Genomic DNA, 23,632 nt, shown 5'->3' with positions numbered 1-23,632 from the left:
AACAGACGGGCTCCGCTGAGAGGCTGCAAAGGAGGAAGAAGTAGGAAAAGCTGAGAGAGGCTCTGAGGTGCTGAGCGTGCTCAGTCGCTCAGTCCTGTCTGACTCTGTGAGCCCCATGGACCATATCCCACCAGGCCCCTCTGTCCATGGGCTTCTCCAGGCGAGGATACTGGGGTGGGTAGCCATGCCCTTCTCCAGGGCTAGGGTGCTGAGCTCTCTTCGACTAAGAGAATGGTCGTGTCACCGCTGAGACCAGGAGGAACCCCGAGGGCAGATTTTGTCCCTCTGCCCCTAGTTTGGAAGGGAGGGCAGTCAGGAACAGGCGTGGTCTCCCAGGCTTTGGAGGAACTTTGCTTCTATGTGGAGATAACCGGGCCTGTTTGAGCAGAGAAGGGATCAGCCTTGGGTTTTGAAAGGATGACTTCCGGGCAGCATTGCAAAACCACTTGAATTTTGTGGTCATGAATTGAAAACAAACCAGTCAACCCAGCTGTGGGTTTGTGTCCTGCCATGGCCAGCTCTAACTGGGCAGACAGACAGATGAAAGTGGAGGTTTAGATTTGCTCAGACAGCTCGAAGAAGGTTCAGCAAGTGAGATTCCACAGAAACTCACAGAATGCTATGTTGTTGTTCAGTCGCTCAGTCGTGTCCGACTCTTTGCAACGCCATGGACTGTAGCCCACCAGGCTCCTCTGTCCATGGGATTCTCCCGGCAAGGATACTGGAGTGGGTTGCCATTTCCTCCTGCAGGGCATCTTCCTGAACCAGGGATCGAACCTGTGTCTCTTGCATTGTCAGGCGGATTCTTTACCACTGAGCCACCTGGGAAACCCAAGTCACCCTGAACATTCACCTCTAAAAAAGTCAAGCTTCTTGGGAATTCCACTTTCAAATTCCTGTCCTGAAAAGTCTCTGTATTTCTCCGTTACCTGCAGCTCTGGTTTGTACACTTTGGTCCATGGATTGGACCATCTAAGGAACTTGAAAAGACTGAAGGTTATAGGACTCACCACGAGGCCCAGGAGTCTGCCTTTCCATAAAGCTCCCTGGTGATTCTAATCCACTACGAGGGGGCAGAATGGTTGAATTACAAGATAAAACCCAAGCTCTTTCCCAAGTGTGTCAAATTTCTCCATAATACATTGCTATCTGATGTATTTATTCCTGTTTATTTCTCTCTCTCTCTCTTTCTCTCTAAGTCTCTCAGTCAAGTCCAACTCTTTGCAACTCCATGGACTGTAGCACCCCAGGCTCCTCTGTCCATGGAACTCTCTTGGTAAGAATACTGGAGTCCAAGTTCGATGCATGAAACAGGGCACTCAAAACTGGTACACTGGGACAACCCTGAGGGATAGGATGGGGAGGGAGTGTATGGCAATAACCACCACAATATTGTAAAGTAATTAGCCTCCGATTAAAATAAATAAATAAATTTTAAAAAGAAAAGAATACTGGAATGGGTTGCCATTCCTTCTCTAGGGGATCTTCTTGACCCAGGGATGGAACCCAGGTCTCCCGCATTGCAGGCAGATTCTTTGCCATCTCAGCCACCAGGGAAGCCTTGCAACCCACATCTTCTATCCCAGGAAAGGAAATCAACGCAAGGATCTTTACAAGGCTGGCTCCCTCCTACTCCTGTTTACACACTCCATTGTTTCAGCTAGCTCTTCAATCCTGTGTGCCTGTTCCAAAACTGGTCCATCATCCTGGCCCAAGTCCCCCTCCACTCTCCACACAGCCGTCAGGATGATCGCCGCCCAGCAATGGAACCCGGCTTGGCCTAAATAAGTATCACTTGCTACTGTTTGACTTAACTTGTTATGGGATTATGTGCAGTTTGTCTAAGGAAACTGCTCTTAGATAGGCCAGTGTTCATAGTGCTAGGGATCTGAACTATACCTGGGACGAAGCCTGGAGGGAAGAGTCTACATCACGTGCAAAATCCCCCCGGCACCTTCCTCACGCCCTTTCCTCACTGTCACAATTTAATTATCAGAAGATGCTTTCAAATATCTTTTAGGAAAGGTGTAGCTGTCATAAAATGAGGCAGCGAAGATAGCTTGGGTTTCATTTGTTGTTCTTATAATCCCTCACTTTCTATTATTGGTTTTTTCAGGTGGCACAGAGTAAAGAAACCACCTGCCAATGCAGGAGATGTGGGTTCGATCCCTGGGTCAGGAAGATCCCCAGAAGAAGGAAATGGCAACCCATTCCAGTGTTCTTGCCTGGAGAATCCCCTGGGCAGAGGAGCCTGCTGGGCTACAGTCCATGGGGCCACAAACAGTCGAACACCACTGAGCACACATACGTGCATTGCTATTATTATATTTATAAAGCACCACAGATAAACCAAGTACCTTAGCAATTGCAATCAAATAATTTTTACAAAGCACATGGGCTGTGTGCTTTGTCTCTTTTTTTGTACCTTTTTTTTTTATATTTTCCTTGAGCAATAAATTCATCTCATGCATTTCACTTCTTATAGCTAATTACACTTCCTGGTTCCCATAATCCAAATAATGTTGCTACTATATTCTTTTGTTTCCCATTCTCTGATCATTTCAAAATCATTTTAGAGGTTTTTACTGATCTAATAACTCCTCGGTGTTCCACTTTAATAATAAATCCCCAGTGAGGGGCTTCATCAATGTCTACATTCTTAGTTCTGTGATAGAACAGAAACACCCAATTTAAGGGCTTTTAGTGTCATACACACTGCACATCACTATTTTCCTGAGGGCCCCTAGAGGACCAAATCTCTATTTTCTCGTAAAGATTTTAGAGGAAGTTTTTGTTTTATTAAAGGCTGCTGTACACAAGCTGCTGTAAGATTTCTTTCTGGCCTAGTTTTCTTTCCCCAAAGTTGATGTTTGCAATTTATTATTCATCAGGTTGCAGAGTTGGACACGAATGAATGACTAACACACACACACACACACACACACACACACACACACACACACCCCTCCCTATAAATTTCATGACAGCAGGAGTCATAGTCTCTTGTCTGGTGTTTTACCTTGTTTGGTGTCCAGCATGGAGCCTGTTGATGGCACTGTGCGTGGCAAAAGAAACCATTAACAAAATGAAAAGGCAGCCTACTAGGCGGGAGAAAATATTTGCAAATTATATATCTGACAGGGGTTAACATCCAACGTATATGAAGAGCTCATACAACTTAACAGAAAAATAAATAAATAAGCAATCCAGTTTAAAACAGGCAGAGGATCTGAACAGACATTTTTGCAAAGAAGACACACAGATGGCCAACAGGTACATGCAAAGATGCTCAGCATCACTAATCATCAGGGAGATGCAGATCCAAGCCACAACGAGGGATGGCCATTATCAAAAAGCAAGAAAGGACAGCTTTTGGCAAGGATGTGGGCATGGGGGAGAACACTTGTGTACTATGGGTGGCAACGTAAACTGATAAAGCCACTATGGAAGACAGGATGGAGGTTCCTCAAAAAATTTAAAAAAGAACTACCATATGATCTAGCAATTCCATTTCTAGGTATTTATTCAGAGAAAATGAAAACACCAAGTTGAAAACACATATGCACCCCTGTATTCCTAGAAGCACTACTTACAATAGCCAATACACGACAGCAACTTAAGTGTCCACCAAGGACAACGTGGCACATACACACACTGAAATATTATTCAGCCAAAAAAACAAGGGATTCTTACTGTTTGCAACAGCATGGATGGACCTTGAGGGCATTATGCTAAATGAAATAATGCTGAGAGAAACACGAATATTATATGACCTCACTTAATACGTAGCATCTAAAAAAAAAACAGAAGTTTACAAAAAAGGCAAGCTCACAGACATGGAAAACAGATTGGTGGCTGCCAGAAGAAGGGAAAAGTAGGATGCAAAATGAATTAAGGGAGTCAGAAGGTAGGAACTTCCAGTTATAAAATTAAAAAGTCGTGGAAATAAAATGTACAGCCTGGTGACTATAGTTAACAATAATATATTGCACATGTGAAAGCTGCTAAGTTAGAAAATCTTAAAAGACCTCTTCACAAGAAAAAAAATTCTGTATATATGGTGGTGAATGTCACTAGATTTATTGGTGTGATCATTTCATAATATATACAAATATAAAGTCATTATGTGTACTTAAAATTAATATAGTGTTGTATGTTAGTTACATAGGCTTTCCAGGTAGCTCAGTGGTAAAGAATCCACCTGGATTCTCCATTTGCAAGACATTTGGGTTTGATCCCTGGGTCAGCATCATATATATTTATATGACATTTTCAGATATTGTTTTAAGTGTTGTTTAGTCACTAAGTCATGTCCAACTCTTTGTGGCCCCATGGACTGCAACCTGTCAGGCTCCTCTGTCTGTGGGATTTCCCAGGCAAGAAAACTGGAGTGGGTTGCCATTTCCTTCTCCAGGGGATCTTCCTGACCCAGGGATTGAACCCAGGTCTCCTGTACTAGGTTCTTGGTGAATGTCTCCTGCCGGATTCTTTACCACTGAGTCACCAGGGAAGGACTGTTTTAAGTACTTTTTCATATACTGATTCATTTCCATATAGTGACTTATTCCATATATTGGCTCAATGCATGTCTTTCCATATATTGACCTCATCTGCTGACTCATGGTCTTCACAGAGGCTGACAGATGAAAACACCTCAGGACTGAGCAGTGCAGAGACCAGCGAGGTCAAGGCTGGGATGTGAACCCTGGCCTTGTCTTGACCATCTGTGCCGTGTCCTGCACAGCTCCATGTGGTAGCTGTTAACCACATGTGGCCATATTTCAATTTTAAATTAACCTAGTTATGCCAAAAGGGAGGGGGACAGGGGAGGAATGGTTAGGGAGTTTGGGATTAGCAGATGCAAACTATTACATATAGAATGGATGCACAACAGGTCCTACTGAACAGCACAGGGAATTATAGTCAATATCCTGTGATAAACTGTAATGGAAAAGAATATGAAAAAGAATGTCTATACATGTATAACTGAATCACCGTGCTGTACTGCATAAATTAACACACTGCATCATTAAAAAAGCAAGAGAGTTCCAAAAAAACATCTATTTCTGCTTTATTGACTATGCCAAAGCCTTTGACTCTGTGGATCACAATCAACTGTGGACAATTCTGAAAGAGATGGGAATACCAGACCACCTGACCTGCCTCTTGAGAAACCTATATGCAGGTCAGGAAGCAACAGTTAGAATTGGACATAGAACAACAGACTGGTTCCAAAGAGGAAAAGGAGTACGTCAAGGCTGTATATTGTCACCCTGCTTATTTAACTTCTATGCAGAGCACATCATGAGAAACGCTGGACCGGAAGAAACACAAGCTGGAATCAAGATTGCCGGGAGAAATATCAATAACCTCAGATATGCAGATGATACCACCCTTATGGCAGAAAGTGAAGAGGAACTAAAAAGCCTCTTGATGAAAGTGAAAGAGGAGAGTAAAAAAGTTGGCTTAAAGCTCAGCATTCAGAAAACGAAGATCATGGCATCTGGTCCCATCACTTCATGGGAAACAGATGGGGAAACAGTGGAAACAGTGTCAGACTTTATTTTGGGGGGCTCCAAAATCACTGCAGATGGTGATTGCAGCCATGAAATTAAAAGACGCTTACTCCTTGGAAGGAAAGTTATGACCAACCTAGATAGATAGCATATTCAAAAGCAGAGACATTACTTTGCCAACAAAGGTCTGTCTAGTCAAGGCTATGGTTTTTCCAGTAGTCATGTATGGATGTGAGAGTTGGACTGTGAAGAAAGCTGAGCATCGAAGAATTGATGCTTTTGAACTGTGGTGTTGGAGAAGACTCTTGAGAGTCCCTTGGACTGCAAGGATATCCTACTAGTCCATTCTAAAGGAGATCAGTCCTGGGTGTTCTTTGGAAGGAATGATGCAAAAGCTGAAACTCCAGTACTTTGGCCACCTCACGCGAAGAGTTGACTCATTGGAAAAGACTCTGATGCTGGAAGGGATTGGGGGCAGGAGGAGAAGGGGATGACAGAGGATGAGATGGCTGGATGGCATCACCGATTTGATGACATGAGTTTGAGTGAACTCCGGGAGTTAGTGATGGACACGGAGGCCTGGCGTGCTGCAATTCATGGGGTCGCAAAGAGTCGGACACGACTGAGTGACTGAACTCAACTGAACTGAACTGAAATCAACTATACTTCAACAAAATAAAGTTTTAAGAATAAACTAATTAACCTAATTAAAATCAAACAATATTACAGGTTCAGTTCTTCAATGGCACTAGCCACAGTTCAAGTTCTCAATAGCCATGCACGGCCTGTGGCTTCTACTGGGCAGAGCAGATGGAGAATATTTCCATCATCACAGATGCTTCTACAGCCCGGTGCTCCTGACCAGGACACTTCCCTGCCTGGACTCCAACAGTCTGTCCACTTCACCCAGCTATCATGAAGGTTACAACCTGAATTCAAAACATACATTGCAGAACCGGACACGACTGAAGCGACTTACCACCACCACAACCCCCACCACTCTATTACTGAGCAAAAAGCTTATTCTGAGCCTACATTTTATACAGCTACTCAGTATAACACATTGAGGGTTGCGAAGCAGCCTGGCGAGACAATGGTTTGGATCCATGAAATTTAAAAAATTGGGAGGGGAGTTTGGGGGAGAACGGGTACATGCATGCGTATGGCGCTGAGTCCTTTCACTATTCATCTGAAATTATCACAACACTGTTAATCAGGTATATCCCCAATACAAAATAAAAAGTTCTAAAAAAAAATTAAGCTCAGGTAGGAGTCAAGAAGCGCTTCCCAGGTGGCGCTAATGGTAAAGAACCCGCCCGCCAGTGCAGGAGACGTAAGAGACATGAGTTCGATCCCTGGGTGGGGAAGATCCCCTGGAGGAGGGCATGGCAACCCACTCCAGTATTCTTGCCTGGAGAATCCCATGAACCAAGGGGCCTGGCGGGTTACAGGACATAGAGCTGCAAAGATTCAGACATGACTGAAGCAACTTAGCATGCACGCATGCACAGAAATCAAGAAAGAGTAATTGCTTGCACAGGAGGGAGGTGGAAGGCTGTTGGTGCAAACCTAGCAGTGGAGTCAAACTGCACCATGTCTTGGATCATCTGTCTCTAAACAAAGGCAAGAACCCAGAAAAGAACAGAAACGCTCGACGACCATCAGCTGTTTTCCATCAACATCTTTGCTCTCTGCTCTCCTTTCCATCTCATCTCCCATCCTCCTACTTGGTCTCTGCTTTCCTTCTAATGGACCCTGAAAGCACCACAGTCTTCTCAGGATCCACGTCTTCCACAATCCCTTATGAGAATTCGGAAATGGGTTCTTCCCTTTAAACCCCTCCTCCTCCTCCTTCTCCACCTTCTCTTCCTGCTTTTCAATGACAGCAGCAGCCATAATGGGGAACCTGTCACTATATGCCAAAGCACTGTGCGATGTGTCTTATTTTGTTATCTTATTTAACCTCAGAACGGCCTCCTCTGGTGGGATTACAAAACCCTATTACAGAGCGAAACCAAGGTGTAACTTACCCGGGCCACATGATAAGAGCTGACGTCCGGATGTGGACTCAGGTCTGGGTATCTCCGAGGACTGTGTTCTCCACGGTGCAGGAGGCTGTCTTCAGCATCCTCAAATCAGGATTACCTGTTATAGTGGAAAGAGCTTTTTAACTAAGGGAATTTAAAAACCCTCACTTTTCACCCTATTCCAGGATAAGTTCAGTGATTATTGTGGGGAAATTACCTAATGTCTCTAGATTTCAGTTTCTTTTTTGACCCTGATGCTGGGAAAGATTGAAGGCAGGAGGAGAAGGGGGCGACAGAGGATGAGAAGGTTGAATGGCATCACCGACTCGATGGACATGAATTGAGCAAACTCAGGGGAGATGGTGAGGACAGGGAAGCCTGGCGTGCCTCAGCCCATGAGGTCACAAAGAGTCTGGTATGACTGAGCAACTGAACAAAAACAAGAAGTCTGTCAGAGGGAGAGGATTTTTGAAGTCCCTTCCAGCTCAAAACTAAGAATTCTATTCTACCAATAAATTGTAATTTCCTCCTAAGTATCTAATTTTTACCACATTTTAACTGATGACAACTAGTATTGACTATTGTCAATAGGAGCCAGGCATTTTACACTCATCTTGATCACAACCTGGGGAGGTGATTTCAGCATGGATTAAATCAATTCCGTGATGCAGAAATTGAAACTCAGGGCAGCTAAATAACTTGCCCCAGCTATTTTTTTTTAATTTTTATTTATTTATTTCTGGCTGCACTGGGTCTTCATTGCTTCATGCGGGCTTTCTCTAGTTGCACCAGATGGGTCTCCTCTCCCTTGCGGTGTGTGGGCTTCTTGCTGCTGCGGTTTCTCTTGTCGAAGAGCACAGGCTCTAGAGGTTCGGGATCCAGCAGTTGTGGCATGGGCTTAGTTGCTCCTCAACAAGTGGAATCTTCCCAGACTAGGGATCGAACCCGTGTCTCCCGGATTGGCAGGTGGGCTCTCAACCACTGGGCCACCAGATAAGTCCCAACTTGCCCCCAGTATGAAGGATGGTGGCTGAATCCAAACGCAAGGCACTTGGCTCTGGGCTCAAAGTCTGCACTGACCCCTGGTCACACCCACAGGTCCTCCCCTCCCTGGTCAGAGGCCGTATGCTAGACTTTTCATAGCACACAGACATCTAGCAGTAGAGAGAAGTAGTGCAGAGACACATTAACTCTCAAGAAAAAGTACACAACCGAGGGAAAAACAAGCAGACATACCCTGATGGCTGGCCTCCTAACAGGCTGTGAGGCAGCAGGCATATTCAACTTTTACTTGTCTCTTTGAATCCACAAATAGACTTTCATTTGTGAGTTAAGCTGCAAGGGCATGCATGCTCAGTCGTGTCCGACTCCACGACCCTAGCAGGCTCCCCTGTCCATAGGATTTCATGGAATCTTCAAAAAAAATCATATGACAAACACTGATCGTAGTAGCTCCACTAAGCTTAAAATCCCATGTAGTTTTTTTTTTTTTTAATTGGCATTTCTCCCTACAAGTTTACTAAAAGTCACTTTTAAGACTGGAGAAGGGAAAGGCTACCCACTCCAGTATTCTGGCCTAGAGAATCCCAAGGACTGAAGAGCACATGGGGTCGCAAAGAGTTGGACACGACTGAGCAACTTTCACTTTCACTTAAAGACTAGGTAAATTCTGGCTCAGTAATACTATCAAAAAAGGAACCTTTAGCACTTTGATTGCCTCAAGTCCATGTACACTGGAAGCCTTATACGGGAACTGAGCCCCTCCCATGTTTGGCAAACAGTGGTTTGTAAGGGCAATTAAGACATTTCTGGAGCTATCGCTGATTATTCTGTTGAACTAGGAACTCTCCTCATGTAAGTAAGTTTATAAACTTTGTTTTCTCATTAGCTTAATCAAATGCATCATATGAAAATCCCTCCTCTGGAGTGAATACACAGATAGATATTTGACGAAGCAAACACAGTAACATTTTAATTATAGAATCTGGGTGGTGGAGATTTGGATGTTGACTGTACAGCTCTTTCCACTTTTATATTTGGAAGTTTTTACAGTAAAATGTTGGGAGAAAGATCCCCTTTTTTACAAAATATGTACTGCATATTCTATGAATGGGCTTCCCAGGTGGAGCTAGTGGTAAAGAACCCACCTGCCAATGCAGATAGATACCAGAGACAAAGGTTCCATGCCTGGGTTGAGAAGATCCCCTGGAGGAGGGCATGGCAACCCACTCCAGTATTCTTGCCTGGAGAAGCCCATGGACATAGAATCCTGGCGGGTTACAGTCCATGGGGTCACAAAGAGTCAGACACGACTGAAGAGACTTAGCATGCATGTCTATGAATACTTATTGACTCCTGACTGTATGCCAGGGGCTGGTATATGCTGAACACTGGGGTTTGGTGCAATGATCGTGCAGTGTTGGCTTAGGCTGGACTGAGAGCCCAAGGCAGAGGACCAGATATCCTTCCATTTGAGACAGGAACACTCCCACGGCCTATCCATGAGAAGACTTCCCCCCATGAGCCTAAGGACAGTGAACCGATTCAAGACTGTCAAATAAGTTTGCAAGTCAGTCTGAAAACTCCTCACCCACTACCCACTCCTACCACCTCCAAATCACTTCCCAAAACCCCACCTTAGGGGACAATCCTTCCCAAAGAGGACAACGACCAAAGACTGTTTGAAATGTCCTCCTTTTACTCTATAAAATCATCCTTTCAAACCTCTGAGTCTCTTCGTTGTCGTTTAGTCACTGAGTCATGTCGGACTCTTTGGGACCTCATGGACGGGAGCCCGCCAGCCTCCTCTGTCCTTGGGATTGTCTCAGCAAGAAGACTGGAGTGGGTTGCCATTTCCTCCTTCAGGGCATCTTCCCGACTCAGGGATAGAACCCCAGTCTCCTGCGTTGGAAGGCGGGTTCTTTAGCGCTGAGCCACTGGGGAACCCTTGAGTTTCTTGCAGGAGTGCAATAGTAGCTGACTCCCTCTTGACAGAACTCTGAAAAAACAGACTCTGATGAGCTCCACAGGTGATCTTCAACCTTTAGAGAGTCCTCAGCTACCACTGTCTACATGCTTAGTTAAAATCAGTTGTGACAACCCTTCACAAACAAATCGGTCGTTGTTGGCTATTCATTCATGGGTTCTTGTTGGCTCTGCATTTGACATATAGCAGTGTGTACATGTCCATCCTAAACTCCCTAATTATCCCTCCCCCTTCCCTCCCCCAGCCCTGAACAAACACAAGTTCCTTCTCTAAGTCTGTAAGTCGCTTTCTGTTTTGTTAGTAAGTTCATCTGTATCTTTTTTTTTTTTTTTTTGATCCCACACATAAGGAATGTCGTACTGCAGTTCTCCTTCTCTGATTTAACTGCTTCACTCAGTATGATATTCTCTAGGTTCATCCACAGTGCTGCAAAGGGCATTATCTCGTTCTTTTTAATGGCCAAGGTATATTCCATTGTATGTATATATATATATATATATATATATACCACATCGTCTTCATTCATTCCACTTTACATTTTTTATTTGACTGTGCTTTATTTGTGGCACACAGGACCTTTGGTCTTCACCACGGCATGCGGGATCCTTAGTGTAGCATGCAAGCTCTGAACTGTAGCTTGTGCAATCTAATTCTCTGACGGGGGATCAAACCCCGGGCCCCTTGCTTCAGGAGCACCAGGAAGTCCTCTAAAGTCCATCACACTCCTCTTGCAAGGTGAGTTGCTGAAGTCAATATTTTATTGGCTACAATAAAAACAGAGAGAATACCCAGGATAAGGATACCAGGATATGCTTCCTACTTTCCTATCCGTGGGAACTATTCTAGAAGGAACACATAGAATTGATTGTGCTTTATATTGCCTGATGACAAGGTCATCCTATGCCATTCTTCAACTGTTTGGAGCCAACAAAATACAAATTTCACTATAAAAGCATGGAAATCAGAAACAGTGATTTAAAATGTCAGACCCACGAATTTCAGATGAATTCCAGCTGTCCATGAACATATACCAAACATGTTTTGGACAGAAAATTTATAGTCCAGGCACCTTTGGTCATTCAGAGCCTAGAAATGAAATTGTTCACACCTGGTTCCTAGAATCTGAACTGTTACCCCTTTAATTGGGGCTTCCCAGGTGGTGCAGTGGTAAAGAACCCACCTGCCAATGCAGGAGATCCAAGAGATGCGGGTTTGATCCATGAATCAGGAAGATCCCCTGGAGAAGGGCATGGCAACCCACTCCAGTGTTCTTGTCTGGAAAATCCCATGGACAAAGGAGCCTGACGGGCTACAGTCCATGGGGTCGCAAAGAGTCAGACATGACTGAGCAACTGAGCACACAGACACACACAGCATACTCCTTTAATTGCTCATCACTATTTATAAAATCAGTAGCATTAATGGCTGCCTGCTACCTTCACAAGGCAGTTAACAGGAAAAGATCCCCGGCAGTAGAGATTTACCCCTCGATTCTTCAGCTGGCACAGTTTTGTGGTGCTTTGGATAAACTTCAAAGCGATTTAAATGGACCTGATCACCTTTCATGTAGCCAGGTTGGAAACCCCACTCTTCCATGCTTGATAGGAAGTGTCAGCAGCCACTGTTGTAACTTTCTCCAAGTCCCTTCCTGAGCATGGGAGGCTGTTGTCAGATGACGCCGTCTGTAAACAGAGTAGAAGGGAGAGAAATACAGGGAGCTGGTTAGTTGTAACAAATGCTTTGGTCAGCAGTTCTCCACCCCTTCTCCTCGCCCACCTCCAAATGCAGATGCCGAAAAAGCGAGATCCTTCCTTTTCCAGCCAGTTTCGTGGTTCAGGGAGGGAGGCCATGAGACCCCCTCTGCCCAGAGAGATGTAGGCAGAGCGACCTCCGGGAAAGATATTTCTCCGTGGATACAGGAGACGGGTGTTGTGGGAAGGGTGGCCTTTTCCACCCTGACAGCCCTCCTCTCCTGCATTCACACCTGGCCGCAGGAAGACCTGCTGTCTGTGGGTGTGGCAATGACCTGGTGGCCTTGAGGCATGCCACCTAAGGATAAAACCTGCACCTGTGACAGATGTTGAAATTAAAGAAATGTGACTTCCCTGGTGGCCCAATGCAGGGGGCCCAGGTTCGATCTCTAGTCAGGGAACTAGATAAAGCATTCATTCGCGTAACACAGCGAAAGATCCCGTATGCTGCAATTAAGACTGAGCCCAGCCAAAATAAAGAAATAAAAGTAAATTTTTTTTAAAAAAGGGAAACATAAGGAAAGAAAAGAGCATGGGACCCCCATGATGCTAAATCACAAACCAATCCAGAAGCACCTCCCGCTAAATATCTTATCAAATTTGCAATAAATGTGCTTTCTTAACAGGACACCTAAAAGAACAACAGTGACTCAGTTTTAGCATTGCTGCTGCTGCTGCTGCTGCTAAGTCGCTTCAGTCGTGTCCGACTCTGTGCAACCCCATAGATGGCAGCCCACCAGGCTCCCCCGTCCCTGGGATTCTCCAGGCAAGAACGCTGGAGTGGGTTGCATGAAAGTGAAGTGCGGAAGTGAAGTCACTCAGTCATGTCCGACTCTTCGAGACCCCATGGACTGCAGCCCACCAGGCTTCTTCATCCATGGGATTTTCCAGGCAAGAGTACTGGAGTGAGGTGCCATCACCTTCTCCACAGTTTTAGCATTGGGACCTACCAAATCATAGGGGTTCTAAAAATACAATACAAAAATAACTCAAGACCTGGCGACAGTAACGGCCAAATCCATGAACAACCAGTTTAAACAGCTTGTAGTTCATGGAAATATTTACCTGGCAAGAAAAAGAACCTGCTGGAACAGTTCCAGAGTTCCTAGCCTCCAGGTCACTTTAGAATGAATGCCAGACTTCTCTGGAAGGAATTTCACAACACTCTCTTCACTGAGAATGTGCTGACTTACCCTACAGACACAGCTATAAAGACCAAGGAGGGACTTCCCTGGTGGTCCAGTGGCTAAGCCCCTGGCTCCCAGTGCAGGGCGCCCAGGTTCCATCCCTGGCCGGGGAACTATATCCCACGTCCACAACTAAAATATCTTGCATGCTTGCAACTGACACTTGGCACAGCCAAGTACATTTTTAAAATAAAGATATATTCTTTTTTAAAAAGACCAAGGAAATAATGAGAATTGTTTCTTATACAAGAAACACCTCCAGAAAGATTGGCAATTTTGTTTTTAATAGTAATTCATTGGACTTCCCTGATGGCTCATCAGGGAAATTGCCTGCCTGCAATGCAGGAGACACAGGCCACTCGGGTTCAATCCCTGGGTTGCAAAGATTCCCTGGAGGAGGAAACGGCAACCCACTCCAGTTTTCTTGCCTGAAAAATTCCATGGACAGAGGAACCTGGCAAGCTACAGTCCATGCAGTTGCAAGAGTCAGACACAACTGAGGGACTAAGCACACAGTCTTTGCAATATCCCATGTGGGGTGGGATAAAGAATAATTATTGCCATTTTATAGGGAAAAAAAATGCAAAGAACATGAGATTAAGTGATCACTTTTACATCATAGTCAACATTCAGCCCCACATAAACATAGCCAGGGACTTCCCTGGTGGCCCAGTAGTTAATTAAGACTGCATACTTCCAGAGCAAGGCACCCACGTTCAATCTCCTGTCAGGGAGCTGATGGGAAGAACTGACTCCTTGATGCTGGGAAAGATTGAAGGCAGGAAGAGAAGGGGACGACAGAGGATGAGACTGTTGGGTGGCATCACTGACTCAATGGACAGGAGTTTGAGCAAATTTGAGGAGATGGTGAAGGACAGGGAAGCCTGGAGAGCTGCAGTCCATGGGATCTTAAAGAGTCAGACATGACTGAGTGACTGAACAAAAACTCGACTCCCTAATCCAAATGCCAAAGTCTGTTTTAAAGTATTTTATGAGTATATCCTATTATTTCTGAATTTCTCATTTAAGCCTTAACATTAAGACAAAGATCTAACTCTTCTCTGTGCTCACACACTCACATCCTACCCAGTCCTTTCCCCATTCTACCAATTTATCAATGATTTAACCAAATATTTCATCCAATGTTTGGTTAAATCATTATCCAGGTGTTTACATTATTATACGCATGTAAACATTTCCCTGATGGCTCATATTGGTAAAGAACCCACCTGCAATGCAGAGGACACAGGAGACACAGATTCTATCCCTAGGTAAGGATAATTCCCTGGAGAAGGAAATGGCAACCCACTCCTGTATCCTTGCCTGGAGAATCCCATGGACAGAGGAGCCTGGCGGGCTACAGTCCATGGGGTCGCAAAGAGTCAGACACGACCGAGTGAGCACACAGTGTGGAGAATGGTCGCTACCGCAGCCTGTAGCCGTGGAGTAACAGAGAACAGCTGCGAAGGCGCTGCCCGGAACGGCGCCCTCCATCATGGCATATTCTCAAGCAGATCACTTTTAGGAGGCAACAACAGACACAGCAGTTGACAATCTGGGAAATGGTTTTCTTACAATATCCATTCTTTTTTTCTCATTTTAAAATTTTAACTGGAAATGTCTATGGTCCTGTTGGCAAGATGCGAACATTTTAAGATGTAGATGTACATTATGGATTTAAAAAAAGAGAGATTCGTGACATTTAAGGATTTTAAGATAAAGATGATTTTAAGAATTCAAGATAAAGAAGAAAAGAAAGATTTCAATAATTCTCTAATCACCCTTATCTTGATTGTGAACAATTTTGGCATGTGTCCCTGCTAAAGAAAATTATTATTAATTTTAGTAAAATTTTAAGAAAGTCACCAAACCCTAGATGCTGAATATTATGGAAACATTATAACCGTACTTTCCAGGTTCTTATCATCTCTTTGTGGAAACCAGACAGTTAATCAGTTAAACAGTGTATGACTAATTGCTGAAATGAGAGCTATGAAAATATAATATCTAAAAAAAAGAAAATATCTGATTCAGTATCATTAAAGACTTAGACTATTAGGAAATTTGCTCCAGAACCTTATCTTGTCATTTATTTAGATGAAAAATAATTTTTACTAAGCTGTGAATTGCTGAGAAATGCAACTGAAAAGTTCACACTAAAATTCAAAGAGATTACCTTAATATATATTCAACCTCTGGGTCTAAGCATATTCATTTCTACCACAAGTTCTGAATAGAAACCAACATCATGATACTAAAATTGAATTTTAATCTAATGCCCACACAGAAATGAAAACTGAAAAACTACAGCACAATATGGTATATTTATTTATTTTATTCAGGGTTTTATGAAGAGTTTGAAGCTATTTGAACATTCAAACTTCTTACATTTTAACTTCCTCTGAAAACAATAGACATATATTCCCACCCTATTACAATTTTATCTCCCAGTTCCTATAGAGAAATTCTTTCAACTGAAAGTTTACAAAAAGGTTAAAATCCAAGATTCTATCAATTAATCATGAGTTTAGCAATTTAGTAGTTGATAAATATTACATATTTAATGTACTTAGATAAATTCTTTCATGCCCTTGAGCTAATAATGCATATTTAGCTAATAATGCATAATTTAGTTAAAATCAAAATTAACATTTAATTTTCTTGTTCCATGGCAAACTTATCTTTTCATGACATGGCAAATGCCAATAGCTTGAAAAGCCACAAATGATTAGATATGTATGTAGCTATTTCAGTATGTAGAAAAGAAAAAAAATCAGTATCTGGTTCACATATTTCTAAAAACTCAAGTTCAGACTTCCCTTTTCAGTCAGCATTTGCCACTTGTCTGGATTCCACCAATTGTCTCTAAGTTGTAAGCAGTGAAAAACTACTTCTTCAGAAGTAGACCAAGAAAAGAAAGAAAATGAAATCACCTTTAAAGCAATGAAACCCAATCACCGACCATCATTACTGGGGAAATAAGTAGTCCGGGTTCCAGTGAGACCTAAATATAAACTTCTGCATACCACACCTTAGCTGTACTTCTCAACCGAAGGCTCCAAAAATTACATGGTTTCTAATAAGTGAATTGGGCTTCCCTGGTGGCTCAGTGGTAAAGAATTTGCCTGCAACTCAGGAGACCTGGGTTCACCCCCTGGGTTGGGAATATCCCCTGGAGAAGGAAATTGCAACCCACTCCAGTATTCTTGCCTGGAAAACCCCATGGACAAAGGAGCCTAGAGGACTACAGTCCACGGGGTCACAAAAGAATCAGGTATGTTAGCAGCTCAACAACAATAAGTGAAATAAATTTGTATTTTTTCCATAATCAAAGGATATAGATCAAAGTTTGGATTCTTTAAGCAACCTTGTTGCTTCCTGAAGTGGCATTCTCATGCAAAAGTGAGGTCATTACCTGGTAAATCAAGACACCAGCTCAGAAAGCAATCAAAGTCGTGAAAAAGTCATTTTGTAAATTATTGAGGGGCATGCAAACACACTCTACTGAGAGTTCCAAGGTCACAGCAGAGAAAAGTACTGAAGTATATTTTTGCCTTGTGCTTTATCATTTTCACTGAAACAGCTTTGTTTGGAGACCTATAGGGAAAGGCAGTGTTGTACCAAAAAAAGTCAAAGAGGCTGTATATTTTAACCTTTCATGGAATCATTTAGATTTCCTTTTTTACCTTTAATCTATTCATGTGGAAGAAATATTCTGGAAATGAATTTTTACCTCTCCCCAAAAATCAATTCTTGTTTTTGAACAGGGAATTTTGTTAGATTTGTGCTCATCTTGCACAAATCAATATAGAGTGAATTAAAATGTTATTTCTGGAAATAAGAAAAAAAAAAAAGGCTGAGTTACAGTTAGAAGACTTCTGGATGGGGGGGTGACAAGAACAGAATAAAAGCAAATTAATAACAGGATGTTTTCCATCCAGAGCTAATTCATCTACTGACAATGAAAGGGTTGGAAAAAGTTCTCTCCGTTATAGATTGGGTTGGCCCAGAACTTTTAAACAACCAAATACACTGTTACAAATCATATGCACCATGAGAAACACTGTTACAACTAAACATTTAACTAAATGGAAAAAAAAGTTCTGCCCTTTAGGCAATGCTAAGTTCTTAACCTTGTTATAATAAAAGTTGTCCCTTTAAATAATTCAATAAAACAAAGGCTTTTCTTTATTTCCATAAATGGGTCAAAGGTATATGCAGGAACTGATAATGCTCTATATATAGAGTAAACGTTCTGAGCACAGCAGAGTCTTCATACCCCTGCAAACAATTCTTTTAGGGAAAAAAAAAGAAAACAAAAAATAGAAATAACGTAGAAAATTTCATTCTAAGGGAATCTTGTATCTATTCTGCAGCTAATATACCTAAAAATTATTAGTTATCAAATGATTGTCAATCAGAATTATTTTTAATTCAGTTCAGTTCAGTTCAGTCACTCAGTCATATCTAACTCTTTTTTGACCCCATGGACTGCAGCATGCCAGGCTTCCCTGTCCATCATCAACTCCTGGAGTTTACTCAAACTTATGTCCATTGAGTCAGTGATGCCACCTAACTATCTTATCCTCTATTGTCTGCTTCTCCTCCTGCCTTCAATTTTTCCCAGCATCAGGGTCTTTTCAAACGAGTCAGATCTTCACATCAGGTGGCCAAAGTACTGGAGTTTCAGCTTCAGCATCAGTCCTTCCAATGAATATTAAGGACTGATTTCCTTTAGGATGGACTGGTTGGATCTCCTTGCTGTCCAAGGGACTCTCAAGAGCCTTCTCCAACAGTTCAAAAGCTCCACAGTTCAAAAGCATCTTTGGCGCTCAGCTTTCTTTATGGTCCAACCGTCACATCCACACCTGACTACTGGAAAAACCTTAGCTTTGACCAGACCGACCTTTGTTGGCAAAGTAATGTTTCTGCTTTTTAATATGCTGTATAGGTTGGTCATAACTTTTCTTCCAAGGAGTAAGCATCTTTAACTATTTTTAATTACGATACTTCAAATTTTTTTAAGTGTTTTAGTTTAGGCAATATTTATTAAAGTCAAAATATTGAAAAATCAGAAGTGAAATTCAAATAACCTCCTCTCTGTTCCTCATTTTAATGAGATGACTTTATTCTAAGAGGATTTTCACTTTTCTTTGATCTCTATCAAAACTCAACATAAACTGACTGATATCAGTAGACTTACAAAATTCATAAGTGGGAGCTGGAGAAAACTAACAAAACAATTTCTGACTAGCAGAGGGAATCTCTTAGAGTGTGAAGAAACTTTTCAGTCAATGAAGTTCATCTACCACTAATGGGTCAATAAATGTGTGCACTTAGTCGTTTCAGTCATGTCCAACTCTTTGTGACCCCATGGACTATAGCCCTCCAGGCTCTACTGTCTGTGGGATTCTCCAGGCAAGAATACTGGAGTGGATTGCCATTTCTTTCTCCAGGGGATCTTCCTGACCCTAGGATCAAACCCACGTCTCTTATGTCTCCTCCATTGGCAGGCGGGTTCTTCACTAGTGAAACCTATTGAGTGCTAGTTACTCAGTCATGCCTGACTCTTTGCAACCCCATGGACTGTAGCCTGCCAGTCTCCTCTGTCCATGGAATTCTCCAGGCAAGAATACTGGAGTGGGTTGTCATTCCCTTCTCCAGTGAAACCTATTAGAGGTTGTTTATTTTTAATTATAATACAAGGCACTGAAAAGATTTCAAATGTTTTCACATAATTTTCCAAGAAATGGTCAACATTGGTATACTGTCCCACATCTATGCCTTCTAGATCTTTATTATCTGATGGGGACGAGTTAGCCAGGTAATCTCACTATTCTACAAAATAAATAAATAAATCTAACCATGCCTACAGTAGGTAATCCCACTTGATTACCTCATAAAATAGAATGTGAAAGATCTACATTTGAATGTGCTTAATAAAAAGTGATCATATGTAACAAACACAAAGCTATTCATGGGAAAGTGCTCACATTTTTATACATATTGAACTATTTTGATTTCATTAGCACATTTTTTGGTTCATTAACATAGTGAAACGTTAGGTATCACCTTCCCCTCTGTGAGCAAGAAGGGGCAGGTCCCGCTGGAACAGACTCCTGTCTTCCCACCATGGAGTAGCCATGTGACCCCACTGGAAGCATCTGAGAATTTTATTATTCTGGCCACAGAGATCGGTTCAAGAAGGAATATATGATCCAGTTTAAGCAATTTGGAGTCTTGGCTAGGATCTCTCTGCTGTACCTGAGAGGAAAGAAACACCTTTTCTCCACTGATTACAAAACTATAACAATGTGTCTCGAGAGCTACCAGCAATCAGGCCCCTCATCACATGGAAAGCTTGAGAACAGAGCTGACATTCAGAGATGACAGGCGAAATGAAAAGGTCACGATGGCATGGAATCCCTGGTTCGAGTTCTGGGAGTGAGCCACCCACCATACCATGAAGTTATTATCATCTATGGTTTGGGGGAGTAAAGGCAATGCTTATTTAAAGATGGAATAAACCATCTTCAGTTCCTTGATAATCACCTCCCTCAATATTACATTAGGTCTTACTGAACCCTACCTTTCTATGACAACTCATCTCACTTATAATTATTTTTGCAGTTTGGACACATAATAGAAGCTCAAGAAATACTTTCAGCATCAATGAGTGAACCAATGACTAAATGAATTCATTAGCGATGGAACAGGAAAAGTGTGAAAGCGTTAGTTGCTCAGTTGTGTCCGACTCTTTGCGACCCCATAAACTGTAGCCCACCAGGGTCCTCTGTCCACGGAATTCTCCAGGCAGGAATAGTGGAGTGGGTAGCCATTCCCTTCTCCAGGGGATCTTCCTGACCCAGGGATTGAACCTGCGTCTCCTGCGTTCTAGGCGGGTTCTTTACCCCTAAGCCCCGGGGGAGCCCATGAAGCAGGTATAAATCATTATTTCCCAGAAATGTGGAGGGGAATGTCCCTTAGATTGATCACAGCATTTATCATATGAACAGGTGGTACATTTTTCTACCCATTTAAGTGCAGGCAGAGAAGCTAAAGACAGGCTTTAAGTATAGCTAGAACTTCTTCTGTAAGGAAGTTCTTGCTCAGGGTGTGGAAAGAGAATTGGCTGAGCACGGGTAAAGGAAATGAAAAAAGGTGAACAACCATGGCTACTAGCACAATAGGGCAATCTCATTATTTATTAGCAAAAAAAAAAATCAGAATTAACGCTTTTCCTTATGCACCAAACATGTGGAGAAGTCCTCCCAAGAGTTCAACTTCACTGAATCTTGTTCCTATGTTAGTATATTAGGTAGTTAAAAGAAAACTTGATGAGGCCATACAAGGGACAGCAGTGGTGACCTCCCCCAGTAATAGAAGATAAAGCCCCCCAGATATACCACCAGCCAGGCCTCTGTCAGAGTTTTTCTGCCATGGCTTAGACAAGAGTATTTTTTATTTAAGCGACAGAGTAATCCCCTAGAGAAGATAGTAGGTCATTCATATACTTATGCTACAGTTCTTTCTCAGACAATCACAGATGGAAACGCTCCAAGTAATAGAAAGTCCTGAAGAAAGGAAGGAAGTATATCCTACTGGCTTCGAACATAGATTTTTGGAGCCAGACCGTATGACTTTAAAACTGGGTGTTTTTGTTTGTTTGTTTGTTTGTTTTTGGTATGTGTGTGTGGCTATGGGAACGTTCACCTCTGTGCTTCACTTTCATTTTTTATAACCTTCAGGCGTCTGCCTTGCATAGGGCTTAGGAAATGAGAAATCAACGTTAAGCATTAAAGTATTATGTATTAGAAGTATGACTTAGCGGACACAACTTAGCGACTGACCAACACTGAAGCACAATTCATTTGTATTATAATTGAGAAATGCTGTAAAATCCAGCTCTCATTTCATCCACTGATTTCATTAACTGCATTCTGGGAGAACTCCCCCCACCCTTTTTTTTTTTTTGCAAAGTAATGGATTCTTCTGCCTTTAAAGATATATCAATGCATCTATTGATTTTCTAGGCAAGTGTCATACCCCATAGTCACAGTTAGGCTTGTAATTCTCAGTGCCAAATGGGGCCAACAATTTGCCAGCCACAAGAAAAAAGGTGTCAAAGACTACAGTGAGAAATGGGCTGCAGTAAAGCCCATTTAGGTGAGCAGGAGGCTTCAGTGACACTTCTCAGCAGACAGGACCAGAGACAGACTCCACGTCCTGAAGCTGTTAGACGTGCACTGGGACAGAGGGCGAATTATTTACACAAAGGAGGAGAGGTTCTCTTTAATGACACTCTAGGATAGAATCCCATATAGTTAAAAGAACCATTTTATGGGCTTCCCAGGTGGCACCAGTGGTAAAGAAAAAGAATCTGCCTGCCAGTGCAGGGGATGCAAGAAACAAAGCAAGGAGACACAAGCCAATGGCAGGAGAAGCAAGGGTTTGATCTCTGGGTCGGGAAGTGGGACCCGGGATACTGGACTGGGAAATGGCCACCCACTCCAGTATCCTTGCCTGGAAAATTCTATGAACAGAGGAGCCTAGCAAGCTACAGTCCATGGGGTTGCAGAGTCGGACACGACTGAGCACACACACATAACTTATGACCTAAGCTGTTATCAAAGACTAGTGAGACCCTAGACGTCCATAGGGTCGCAGAGAGTTGGACACGCCTGAAGCGACCTACCACACACACATACACTAGACTTACAGAACAGAGACCAGAAAAGGCTAGCTTCCTAGAAGAATCTGTGCTTACTAAAAACTTCCTTGGTGTGAAATCCATGGCTCGTGATCGGAGTCTCTTTCCAGCTTGAGATGAACCCTTATTTGCAAGCCAGTTACCAAGGACAGAATTTGACAGCCCCAAATGACCTCTACGCAAAGGCAACTGACCCTGTTCATAAACTCTGTAAAAATATTGACAATCCCTGCTCTGGTCAACCTCTCCTGAGCCTTTACAATTTGAAGGAGACTCTCCTAAGAGGAGACTTCTAATTCTTCCAGAAGAGGTGGGAGGCTACCTGGTATGATGTAGGGAAAATGCAATTCAAAACAAAACTCCAGGAGTCTAATGACTACAAAATTCAACTATGCTCAGATATGGATATTTAATGTAGATGCCGCTGCTGCTGGGCTCTTTGTTAGTGTCAGGCTCTGGTGCTATCAGGAGGCCCTGGATTCAGGGGAGGTAGCATGGGGAATGGAGAAGGCGATGGCACCCCACTCCAGTCCTCTTGCCTGGAAAATCCCATGGACGGAGGAGCCTGGTGGGCTGCAGTCCATGGGGTCGCTAAGAGTCGGACACGACTGAATGACTTCACTTTCACTTTTCACTTTCATGCATTGGAGAAGGAAATGGCAACCCACTCCAGTGTTCTTGCCTGCAGAATCCCAGGGACAGGGGAGCCTGGCGGGCTGCTGTCTATGGGGTCGCAGAGTCAGACACGACTGAAGCGACTTAGCAGCAGCAGCAGCCTGGGGAAAGGGGATGGGCAAGGCAGATGAGGCAAAAACATCCATTAGTAAGACAAGTCATGCAAAAAGAGCAGGAAAAACAGAAGTTTTCTTTTTTTTTTTTTTTAAAGATGTTACAGGTTAGGAAGCCCTTAAAACTGGAAACTGGAATACAAATACACTAAAAGAATTAAAGGATTTTTTAAAAATGAAGTTTAAATCAAGCTATAGTTTTAAAAAAAAAAGATTGGAGATTAAAATAGCAGGATAAGGACTAAATTCAAGTGAAATAAAAGCTAAAATATTTTTGATTCAGAAAAGTTGAAAAGCGTAAGTAAAACCTGTGAGGTTAAAAAAATAATTTAAAGATGAGGTGGCAGTGAGCACTGTCTGTATAACCATCAAGAGGAGCTTCATCTATACTAATTCATCTGATTGATGACTGTCATTTATCACTTTATAGATACTTCTGTTGAGTATTCCTTTGGAAAAGGTGTACGGATTCATTACATATTCTAATGTATTGTCTATAAGATAAAGTCAAGCACGTATCTGCTGATACTTTTTAAGCTGACCTGTCTTTATACTTAGAAAAGTCTCTTAATAGTAAGCTTCCCTGGTGGCTCAGATGGTAAAGAATCTGCCCGCAATGCAAGAGACCCATGTTCTTCCATCCATGGCTCAGGAAGATCCCCTGGAG

This window comes from Oryx dammah, unplaced genomic scaffold (assembly GCF_014754425.2).
Source record: "Oryx dammah isolate SB20612 unplaced genomic scaffold, SCBI_Odam_1.1 HiC_scaffold_22, whole genome shotgun sequence".
In the NCBI taxonomy this organism is placed as follows: Eukaryota; Metazoa; Chordata; class Mammalia; order Artiodactyla; family Bovidae; genus Oryx; species Oryx dammah.
Note: the sequence above shows the minus strand (reverse complement) of the source record.